The sequence below is a fragment of the Penaeus monodon genome, chromosome 9 (assembly GCF_015228065.2).
Source record: "Penaeus monodon isolate SGIC_2016 chromosome 9, NSTDA_Pmon_1, whole genome shotgun sequence".
In the NCBI taxonomy this organism is placed as follows: domain Eukaryota; kingdom Metazoa; phylum Arthropoda; class Malacostraca; order Decapoda; family Penaeidae; genus Penaeus; species Penaeus monodon.
This window is the reverse complement of record NC_051394.1, coordinates 397727-407726: the sequence shown is the minus strand read 5'-3', so window position 1 is coordinate 407726 and position 10000 is coordinate 397727. Positions and strand designations below refer to the sequence as shown.

Here is a 10000-nt window from a genome sequence, read left to right as displayed (position 1 = left end):
CCACAATAGAAAAATAAAAGGTTAAAAAAATATTATAACTTCAATAAACACAGTATATAGGCACGATATAATATATATAATCACAGTATATAGACATGATATGATATATATTTGACAAGAAATGACTCTGGAAATAAAGATCAATATTAGCACTAATCACAATTCGTGGGTGCAGGTAATTGGGGGTTGGTGTGGGCAGTCGAGGTCGGTAGACCAAGTGTGTCCCATATATATATGCATATTATATATATATATATATATATATATATATATATATATATATATATATATATGTTTTCAGATTTTCTAATTGTGGAATGTGATGGGGTGAGGTTTACTTTTAAAGGTGAAGGATGGAATTTATGTCCTCTTGGCTGGGAGGATGTCTTCAAACCAGTTTCAATTCTTCATCTATTTGGTCTGTGGACCTGTCACTGAGTTCAAGGATGATCGTGTATTTCTGTACATATTCCAGTCTGCTCTTTTGTATACAAATTTCGGGGTACTTGATAACTAGATATGGTTTATGCAGATTATTGAATTAATGGGAAGGTGGACGCTCATGGAGGTTCTCCAAGGATGCTGTGTTTGGCGTTAAAGTCTCCTGGAATAAACACTGCTTTGTTGTATCCCCAGGAGGCGGGATGTTTTTTCATAACATGTACGATCTTGTAGGCGACAATAAGTAGATGGCTATTATTACATGTCCTCTTGTTGAGTCTATTTCAACTGTTTAGAATTCTCCGTCAAAATCGTTAATGGTGTTATATGCTTGATGTTGCTTTTAATAAAACCTGCAACTCTCATCATTCAGGATTATATCACGGTCGAAACATCTTGTTCATTCTTGGTCAGATATGTCTGGTTTCGTAAACAAAGCAGACATTTTAAAACTGCTTCCGGAGGAAGCTTGCTACAGTTTCATGACGTCACTTTAGTAAACAAACCGCTGACATGGACGACACATGTGAATGATTTCGATGAAGTTCTCTTGGTAAATTACCTGTTGTGTCGCCAATAGATGAAATACACTACTAAGCATTAGCTGGAGTATATTAATAGCTTTATTATTCTTAAGACAAATAATAGCTCCTTAGCACTATTATGGCCATCCTAGAAATGTTCGTAGGCCAATTTTATTTGCCTTTGTTATTTTCATTATAAACTCATAGTTTGAAAGTATCTTCGCTCTAAATCAATAGTAGATATTATTCTTTTGAATAATATCGTTCTTAGCTACGGACGATTATTTATCTTGTTCATAACCTTTGTGCTACATAGTATATCATTGATTTTTAAAAATTGTTATTCCATTTATCTTAGTGAAAATCGAAGGTGAGGAAACATTTCCTAGATTCATTATCATTACTAGCAGCGTCCAGCGTGAGATTATTTTTTTTTTTCTGTGTGTTTCAGGTGGGACTATTTTGACGAGGGAAGCAAAATTTGGCCCTTAACGGCTGGTAGGTTAGCTTGTGCTCGTCCATTTTTTCTGCAGCGTAAGAGCAGGCTTCCCAAGGTTGTCCAGGTGAGCATGGAAGAGAATGCCTATTACTTGCAAGGGTTTGTAGACGGGTGTTTTCAAGGCTTGTTCGTTCGTAGTGGCTTCATTGAAGGCTGCTGTTTGTTTTGCAACATCGCTGTAGGGACGTTATTTTTTCTATTCGCTTTGCCTATTTATCCTTTTCTAAGTTTAAGATTGCTGCTTTGCGGAGTTCGCCTTTGCCTGAAAGGGTTCAAGGGCTTTCTCCGCAGTTGACGCATTTGGGGCTGTCCTTGTTTGAGCTTCCCTGCAGGTGTGGCAAGGGTTTGCACATCCACTACATATTTTTCTTCTTTCTTGGGCAGTTTTTAAGTTTTCAGCTTATCAGCCATTTCCAACGTGAGCAGAGGAACCTTTATTATGCTAGGCTTCTGCATGATGAACACACCTTCCGCAATGCATAAGGGAGGTTTCCTTTGAATTATAGCCTTTAATGTTTTCTTTCGCTGCTGGAGAATACCCCGTCCAATTCCTCTCAGGACGAGGGTTATCTTGGCCTTCCCTTCGCGTGAGACTACTGCTGCAAATGCTTTTTCTTGGATCTTCTATTTTCATTTTGGAAATCTAATTGATACATTCGTCAGTTTCGGTAATTGCAATGCAGTCGTCTGGAGCGTTAGAAAGGGGAATTGCCTTTGTTTTCAGTTCGTAGATCCTCTTGAGCTCCTCCCTCTTCTCAGGGAGCCCCCTGGCTTGGGATGTGGTTCTTAGCCTTTAGTACAACGTGACACAAACACATAAGTATATATACTAATATGATGAAAAGGAAAACAGCCACAATAAGAAACGAAAATATAACACGTTACTGTGTTTATGTTAATATAAGTACATACATAATCACACACGCGCACACACGCACACACACACACACACACACACACACACACACACACACACACACACACACACACACACACACACACACACACACACACACACACACACACACACACGCACTGTAAAAGGCTATCATCCTTAGTGCAATGGTGAACAGAGGGTAGTTATACTTGTTAACGGCTTTCACTCTTTATTCCTAAGAGTTGACAGACGCAGTATAAGAACACACGAGACATGTCTAGTTATACAGGTAATCGCGGTATGCGAGTCGCAGCCAGCTCGCCCGGAGAGGGAGGGCGGAGCTGACCCTACCGCGTTGGGTGCTTCACACGAACTCCCGGTCAAACGAGGTGAGATATCAGATGTGACCTCCGCCCTCGCTGAGCGAAAGGTTATATTTGGGAACTTTTGGATCCACGTGGGAAAACAGCCACGTGGTCCACTGGAAACCGAAATAGAATTATCCACATCCTGTAACAGAAATAGAATTATCCACATCCTATATTGCTCGGCCACCTATTCGCGCCTCGCCCTCGAGGCGCCTTCAAGGGTGATCTAACTTGGCTGGTCGTCTCGTTTTCATGCGTGGTCCTGGTGCATCCTTGTGGTTGCTCGTCCCTGTCGTCCTCATCCTCCTGGTCCTTGGTGTAATCTGTCCGTCCTCGATGTCCACACGTCCTCGAAAGTCTCGCACAGGTCCTCCTTGACTTCAGATTCGTCTAGACCTCCTCGTAGTCCTGGCCCAGCAAACCCGGGTGGCGTCCTCGTCCACATGCCCCTCAAGATCTCGTCCAGGCCCTTTTCCGCGTCACACGTCCTCAAAATCTTCACCCGGTCTAGGGCATCGGGACGGGGGGGCATCCGGGGCGGTGATACTGCACTAGAGCTCCTGGAGTGCCCGGATCTGCGGGTAGCCAGGCGTCGCCTATGCAAGCATTCGGGGGACTGGGGTACCCTGCGGCAAGGTGCTTTTTCGCTGGATCTACGAGGAGTCGGCAGGCAAGCCCATCCACTAAACTGGGAGGGCTTAACACCTTTTTGCCCAAAAAAAATCTCGGTCCGTGGGCCGAGGGCGATTCGATGACGTCCTTCCCAGGCATCCTAGGTGACCGGAACTGTAGCAAGTTTCCTTCGGTGCCGGTCGGTCCGACGGCAATATAAGTCGGGGAACCAGATCATACAGAAAGGGCCCCAGAGTAAGAGAAAAGAAAGGAACAGAAAAAGAAGGGGTGTTACTACCACTACCCGGGTTTTATTGAAAAAAAAAATTGCTTTTTTAAATTTGGGTTTTAAATTTTTTTTCCCTTTTTTTTTTTCTTTGTTTTTTTTCCCTAAGATAAAGAAGAAAAAGAAGAGGGAGACTCAGTAGCGGTCTCAAGACCTAGCTTGAATCCCCAACCGTCTTGATAGATATGGAGTAAATAAGGGAACGACAAGGGGCAATCTGCGAAGTTTTTACTTGAACCACAGCGCCCCACAGAGAAGAAATAGATTAATTGTACATCATCTTGAGCATCATAAAAACAGAAAAAAATTGGGGGCTAAAGAGATAGATAATAATCTTAAACCGGCACAAGACAGAAACCCAACCCATATTAATGAAAAGGGTCTGTGACTTTTGTCCTTTGGGTGGGGAGTGAGGTGAGTGTGGTGTTAGGTGGTGAGTGAAAGTAGCTTTGAATGGAGGGGAAGGAGAGAAACCCTCATAAAAAGAATGAATCACAAACCGAATATTAACTACTATAACAAAACTGAAGTACATAGCAAGCTAGCATTTAAGTTTATTCAACTACCACATTAAATTCAACATTTAAGATATCCCACAGAAGTACCATGAAGAAGGGTGACAGAAAAAATATTCGAAAGCTATTTAAAAGAAAAATTACTCGGGGTCAGAAATTAAAACTGCCGGGACATGTTAGCAGGATCCCGACCTCAAAAAAAACTCATTAACGGGGGGATTATCCCCCAAATGCCATATAGATTGAGGCGACTCGAGGCGGGGAAATATAAAAAACCTGCTCTCTTCTGCGTATCTGTATGGGCTTACAAAATTCCCAAAAGAATATAAACTTCACGAATACACAAACGTTTGGGGGTCCCCAAAACATGCAAGCGATTTGAGGAGGGTGAGAAAGGTGTGTTTTAATAAGGGAAATAATGTTTCTAGTTAAACCCCCTAGGCCTACATTAATTAAGGGCATAACTGCGGGGTCACACCACTCAAAAGGTGCCGAATGATTAACTTTGGTTTATTGTACCTACTTTCGAACAAACGGGGGGCCAGATCTATTGGGCGTTTACGCAATCACGGGGCAATATCGGGCAATCCTGGGCCCCTAGAATGGGGGGAAATCCTACTCTTATTCAAATAAACAAATTTAAAGAAAATTTCGTTACAGGGCCCCGTTTAGCGCCCTAGAAGTTCACCAAAAACAATTTTAAAAATGCTATGGTTAACCCCCGGGCGTCAACATAAAAAACAACCAAATTACGGGGAAACCAAACTGTCAAGTTGATCCTTTCCCCTGTCGCCACCGCCCGGGGAAAAAAGAAAGGAGGGCAGGTCAAGAGGGAAAAACAAAACTTTTTCTAATCCAAAGTGACCGCAAGCGAAAAAAAAAGGGATGGTCAGGTGGGGTGTGGGGGGGAAAAATAAAGGGTATTTGTGAAAGATAAAACACGAACGCGTTAAATTTGTTGCAGATGAAAAAACATAAATCTCTAAAAACGAGAGAAAATAATTATTTACTAACTAACGAACAAATTCAGTTTAATGATCACATATCGATCGCAGGGGAAAGCGATTGAGGTAAGGGGAAAAGTGTGAGAACGGCCCTTTGCTGTTATTAGCACCTTTAACCAACAAAAAACAAAGCTTAACACATTTTGGGAGAAGGGGAAAAGAAAAAAAAAAGGGGCCAAAAAGTGTATTATGTTTTTTTTTTTTTTTAGCCTGTCTTGAAGTGGTCGAGCGGATTTTTTTCGAAGGGGTTTCGTTTATGCGCGAGCCGGAAAAGGAAGCACGCCACCCTGCCACCAGATTTTAAAGGCTATGCCCTACTCTAGTACAGGGGGTGAAGGGGACGCAAAACAAAAGTAAAGGGGGGAACAACACACGACGACGTAGCTTGCTAAAAAGGGTTTTAAAAACGCCGCGCGGAGGTCGCGGTCAGCTACCGGAGGGAGAGGGCGGTGCGATTTGGGCTGATCTTAGCGCGTGGATCTTTGCACGAACTCCCGGTCAAAAAGAGGTGAGTATCAGATTGACCTCCCGCCTCGCTGAGCGAAAGGTTATATTTGGGGCTTTAGGGTCCACTGGAAAACAGCTCGTGGTCCACTGGGAAACCCAAAGAATATCCACATCCTGTAACAGAAAAGAATTACCCCATCCATTTAAAACACACAACACACACACACACACACACACAAAACAACACACAAAAACACCAAAAAAAACAACACACACACAACAACACACTTGACACATATAACAATACACCACACACACACCCACCACACACACACACAAAACCCAACCACACACACACACCACACACACACACTTGCACACAAATTTTAATACACCACACACACACACACACACACATCCCCACCACACACACAAACACACCCAAAACAAACACACACCCACACACACACACACACACACACACACAACCCCCACACACACACATTTAAAATATACAATTTACACTATACATATATCATACACACACAGCACACGACACGCACACGCACACGCACCGCACACGCACACGCACACGCACACGCACCGCCACGCACACACACCCCAAAAACACACAAAAACACACACCACCACACACAACACACACAACACACACACACACCCCACACAACACAACACGATATATATTTTATATATATATATTATATAAATTTTTATATAATATACTTATATTATATATATTATATATATATAATAATAATATATATTATATATATATATATTACAATATAACACAATATATACACACACACACCAAATATTTATATAATAAATTTTTAAATATAATATATATATATTATTAATATTATACCACCAACACACACAATACCCACAAACACACAAACACACACACACACACCACACACCCACACAAAACAAACACACACACACAACCCACACCCCACCACACACACACACACCACACACACACCCACAACCAATATATATTTATATTATATTATTATTATTATTTATTATAAATATATATATTTTTTATACACAAATACATTATACCACAGCACACCACGTACCAAGTCCAAAAATGGGGGTTATTTTTGTTACCCCCACTGGTACCCCCCAAAACTGGAAAACACCAAAAAACTATATAACAGGAAAAAGACATAGGTCATGTTCAAAAGTGGAGTTCAGTTCGAGCAGAGACATGTACAAGGCAAGGCGCTAGATGCAGTGAACGAGTATATATATATTTAGGGCAACTTATACAAACAGCCGTATCGGTGAAGAGGAAACAAAGCGAGACACACATAATTTCTGAAAAGGGTCCCCCCCACAACAGCCACGGGGGTAAGAGATTACATCATGGGGGCGGAGGCGCGGGCAATCCCCCCCAAGGAAAGCAAGAGTGCAGAGAAAAAAAAGAAACATAAATAGCTGACACAGACCGGGCCACATGAGAAGGCCCGGGCGAAGCCAGATCTTCGCAAATACAAACGAAGAACGAAACATTAGACTACGCTGAAGCCCCTTCGACAGCAAGAGATGGGGGGTACTTCCGGGTTTCCTTTCCCCGATTTTGGGAGGGGAAACTGTGATATCCCTCTTCCAGTCTGGGGTTTAAATGGAATTTTCCAAAGGGCTTGTTTAGAGTTTCAGGGAATGCAAGCTCACCCGCAGTCCCAGGTGGGAAGATGGAGTACGAAAAAACCCCAAAAAACCCGGGGCTGGCAAAGAAGTTTTTGTACGTTTTTCTTGTTTTCCCCCAGACAGAAAATAACCTGAGTTTTCGGTTTGGCTGCCCTTTCTCTGTATGACAAGTCGGCGGTTTTAGGGTTCTTGGGTTTGCCTCAGTTCGGCTGGCAGACGTTGCTGCTTTTTCTCGCAGAGAACTCCTGCCCAGTCTGTTTTTTTCTGATTGAAGGTCGTGGTTGGGGCACCCCCCGGGGCGAGGCCTTGTAGCCACAGCCCGTAAAGGGGGGTTCGGGAGTTAAAAGATCGCACCATTCCCCCCACTTTTCCCCTCCCTGACCCTAGCATTTTCCTTGGGATCCGACGATTCCCTTAGAAGGACTAGGTTGTCAGGGGTTCTTTGTCTTTGGAAAAATTTTTTACACAGCTCACTCTGTGGTTTACTTTTTAAACTCGTCATTAAAGTACCGCATCTTTGTAACTCTGGAATATGGCCGACTTTAGGTATAGTCTGGGCTGCTTGATTTATGGCACTGATAAGTCTGGCTTCAAGCACTTCCACATGTTCACTCTGTGGGGGTTCATTGCTTCTTTGGCAGTAGGCCAAGGCTTTCTTAAATGCTTGCCTGTTGGCCTTGTCTGTTTTCCATCTTGGATTTGGTTGTGGCATTTGGGCTGGGCCAGCATCCATGCGGGTAGTAACAGTGCCACAATGGTCACTTGTGACGGTCTCATCAAGATATCATCTGATTCTCTCCACCAGAGCCGCAGAGGCCAAGGTGAGGTCTACAACCCCTCCTCTGGCATGCGTTGGCTCTTGACTATTGAGAAGAGCGATCTCGAGGGAAGTCTAAGCACATTGGTTGGATTGGGTGGTGTGTATTGAAGTCTCTTCCTATGATCACTCGGTCTTGTGCTGCAGTAGCACAGACCTGGCTGATGTCTAAGCTCCTACAGCCTGGCTTGTTGTACACATTGTACAGCTTGAGGAAGCCCCCAGCCAGGTGAATCTGAACAACAAGAGATTCAACATCCTCTCCCAGTGCATTGCATTGGCTATTGCAGAGCAAGGGATTGTTGCTCTGACTAGGGTGATCAAACCTCTTTTTCCAGCTGTTCTTGACAGCATGAAGACATGATACCCTGAGAAGCGAACAGTCCCTTTTGTTAATGTCTCTTGGAGCATGACAATGCCAATGTTCCTTGATCACACTTTGTATTCGGTTTCAGAGTCTGTTGTATCGGAGTCTGACAACTCCATTGTCCTCGCTGATTGAAGGGTCTTCATCTGGTTTTGAGCTCTTTGTCAGGCTACCCGTGGGTCCAATGTTCTGACGCTGCCTGTAAGGGCATGGCCAGGGTTGGGGTGGGGAGGGTGAGTCTCGTCCTGGGGTGAGGGTGGGGCTGCTTTGGCTCTGTTCAGCTTCCTCCCTTTCAGGACTACAACAATCTGGGTCATTGCCGTCATGGCGACCTTGACTGCCTTCTCCGCCTCCTCACTCGACCTCCAAAGCTGTTGCTACTGCAGTGACTACAGCAGTCAACAGGAGAGTCATATCTTCCTCGTCAAAGAGGAGATCGTCTCTTGGGGAGGCTTTTGTAATGCTCTTTGAACCTTTATTCCTGAGGTTCTTTTTTTGCATTTTTTTTATGGTCGGAAACCCCTTCTTATCAGAGATATCCGGTGTCAGTTGTGGAGGAGCTTCCTTCCTCTCGAGAGGTCGGGAAGTCTTTTCTCTTTTGTTCTGTCCCCAGACATTGGTGCCTGGGGGAGCAAGAACAAAGTCTGGTCGCTTTTTAGCAACCTCTTGTCGCCTGAGGGCCGCCTCTTTCCTGGCAGAGCAAGTTGGGACATTTAGCTTTTATGTCCCTTTGGCCTTCCTTTGGCCTTCCCAGGCACCACATTTAGGCTTGGCCTTGCAGCTAGCCTGGTGGTGACCGTATCTTTGGCAATTAAAGCACCGAAGTGGCTAAGGCACATATGTTCTTAGGCTGAAGGAACCCCATTTACCCAGATCAAGGGTATTGATTGGGACTCCTTTCAAGGTCACCAAGACTTGCCTGGTTGGGGTCTTTCCTTTCGACATTCGGGAAGCGTCCACGACCTGTGGGTGTGATGTGATTAGATCCATATCATAAGAAAGTGAGAAGCCAAGTAGCACCATCTTGATTCAGTGGCGAGAGATACACTTTCCTCCCATCATTAAGACCTTGGTTTCCTGCAAGAAATTCAGAGTAGCTTGGTCTTTGGGCATAATAATAATGCCCTGGCCGGATTGACAACCGGATTTTTCTCTTTTGCTCTTACCAGTTGGTAGGCATTGTCGAAGCCTTCAGGGTTAGAGGGACCCTTGAACTGTGGGAAACGCCTAGGAGGTCCAGACTCTCCCTCAGAGTCTGTCTCCGCCCTGGGTCGTTTCGGGCCGCCCTTTCGGCTTAAATTCTGGGCTGCGGTCGTCGGAGCAGCTGCTGTTTCGGCTGGTTCAGCGTGTGCTCCCATCTCGGTCAGTTAGGATGTCTGAGGGCTACTCAGAGGTCTCTCTGATTTGGGTGCTGGCCTGGAGAGGGCAGCACGAGAGTCCATCTGCTGGACAATCTCATGGACAGACATGTTTTTGGCTGATGTCTTGTCCATTTTAGCAGCAGGTCTCACAGAGTCAACCTGTGCTTTGGATTTTCGCTTGCCACTAGAAGCCATGTAT

The 10000-nt window shown here is 44.3% G+C and overlaps 1 protein-coding gene across 1 annotated transcript in view; it reads left to right on the top strand.

The window, feature by feature from the left end:
• The first annotated feature begins 1416 nt into the window (after positions 1–1416).
• The window catches only part of LOC119576779 (mitochondrial import inner membrane translocase subunit Tim9-like), a 33287-nt gene continuing 24703 nt past the window's right edge, over positions 1417–10000 (top strand). Inside the window, exon 1 of the mRNA XM_037924417.1 lies at positions 1417–1528. The gene's annotated coding sequence lies outside the window, so the exon portion shown is untranslated. The remainder of the gene's footprint in view (positions 1529–10000) is intronic.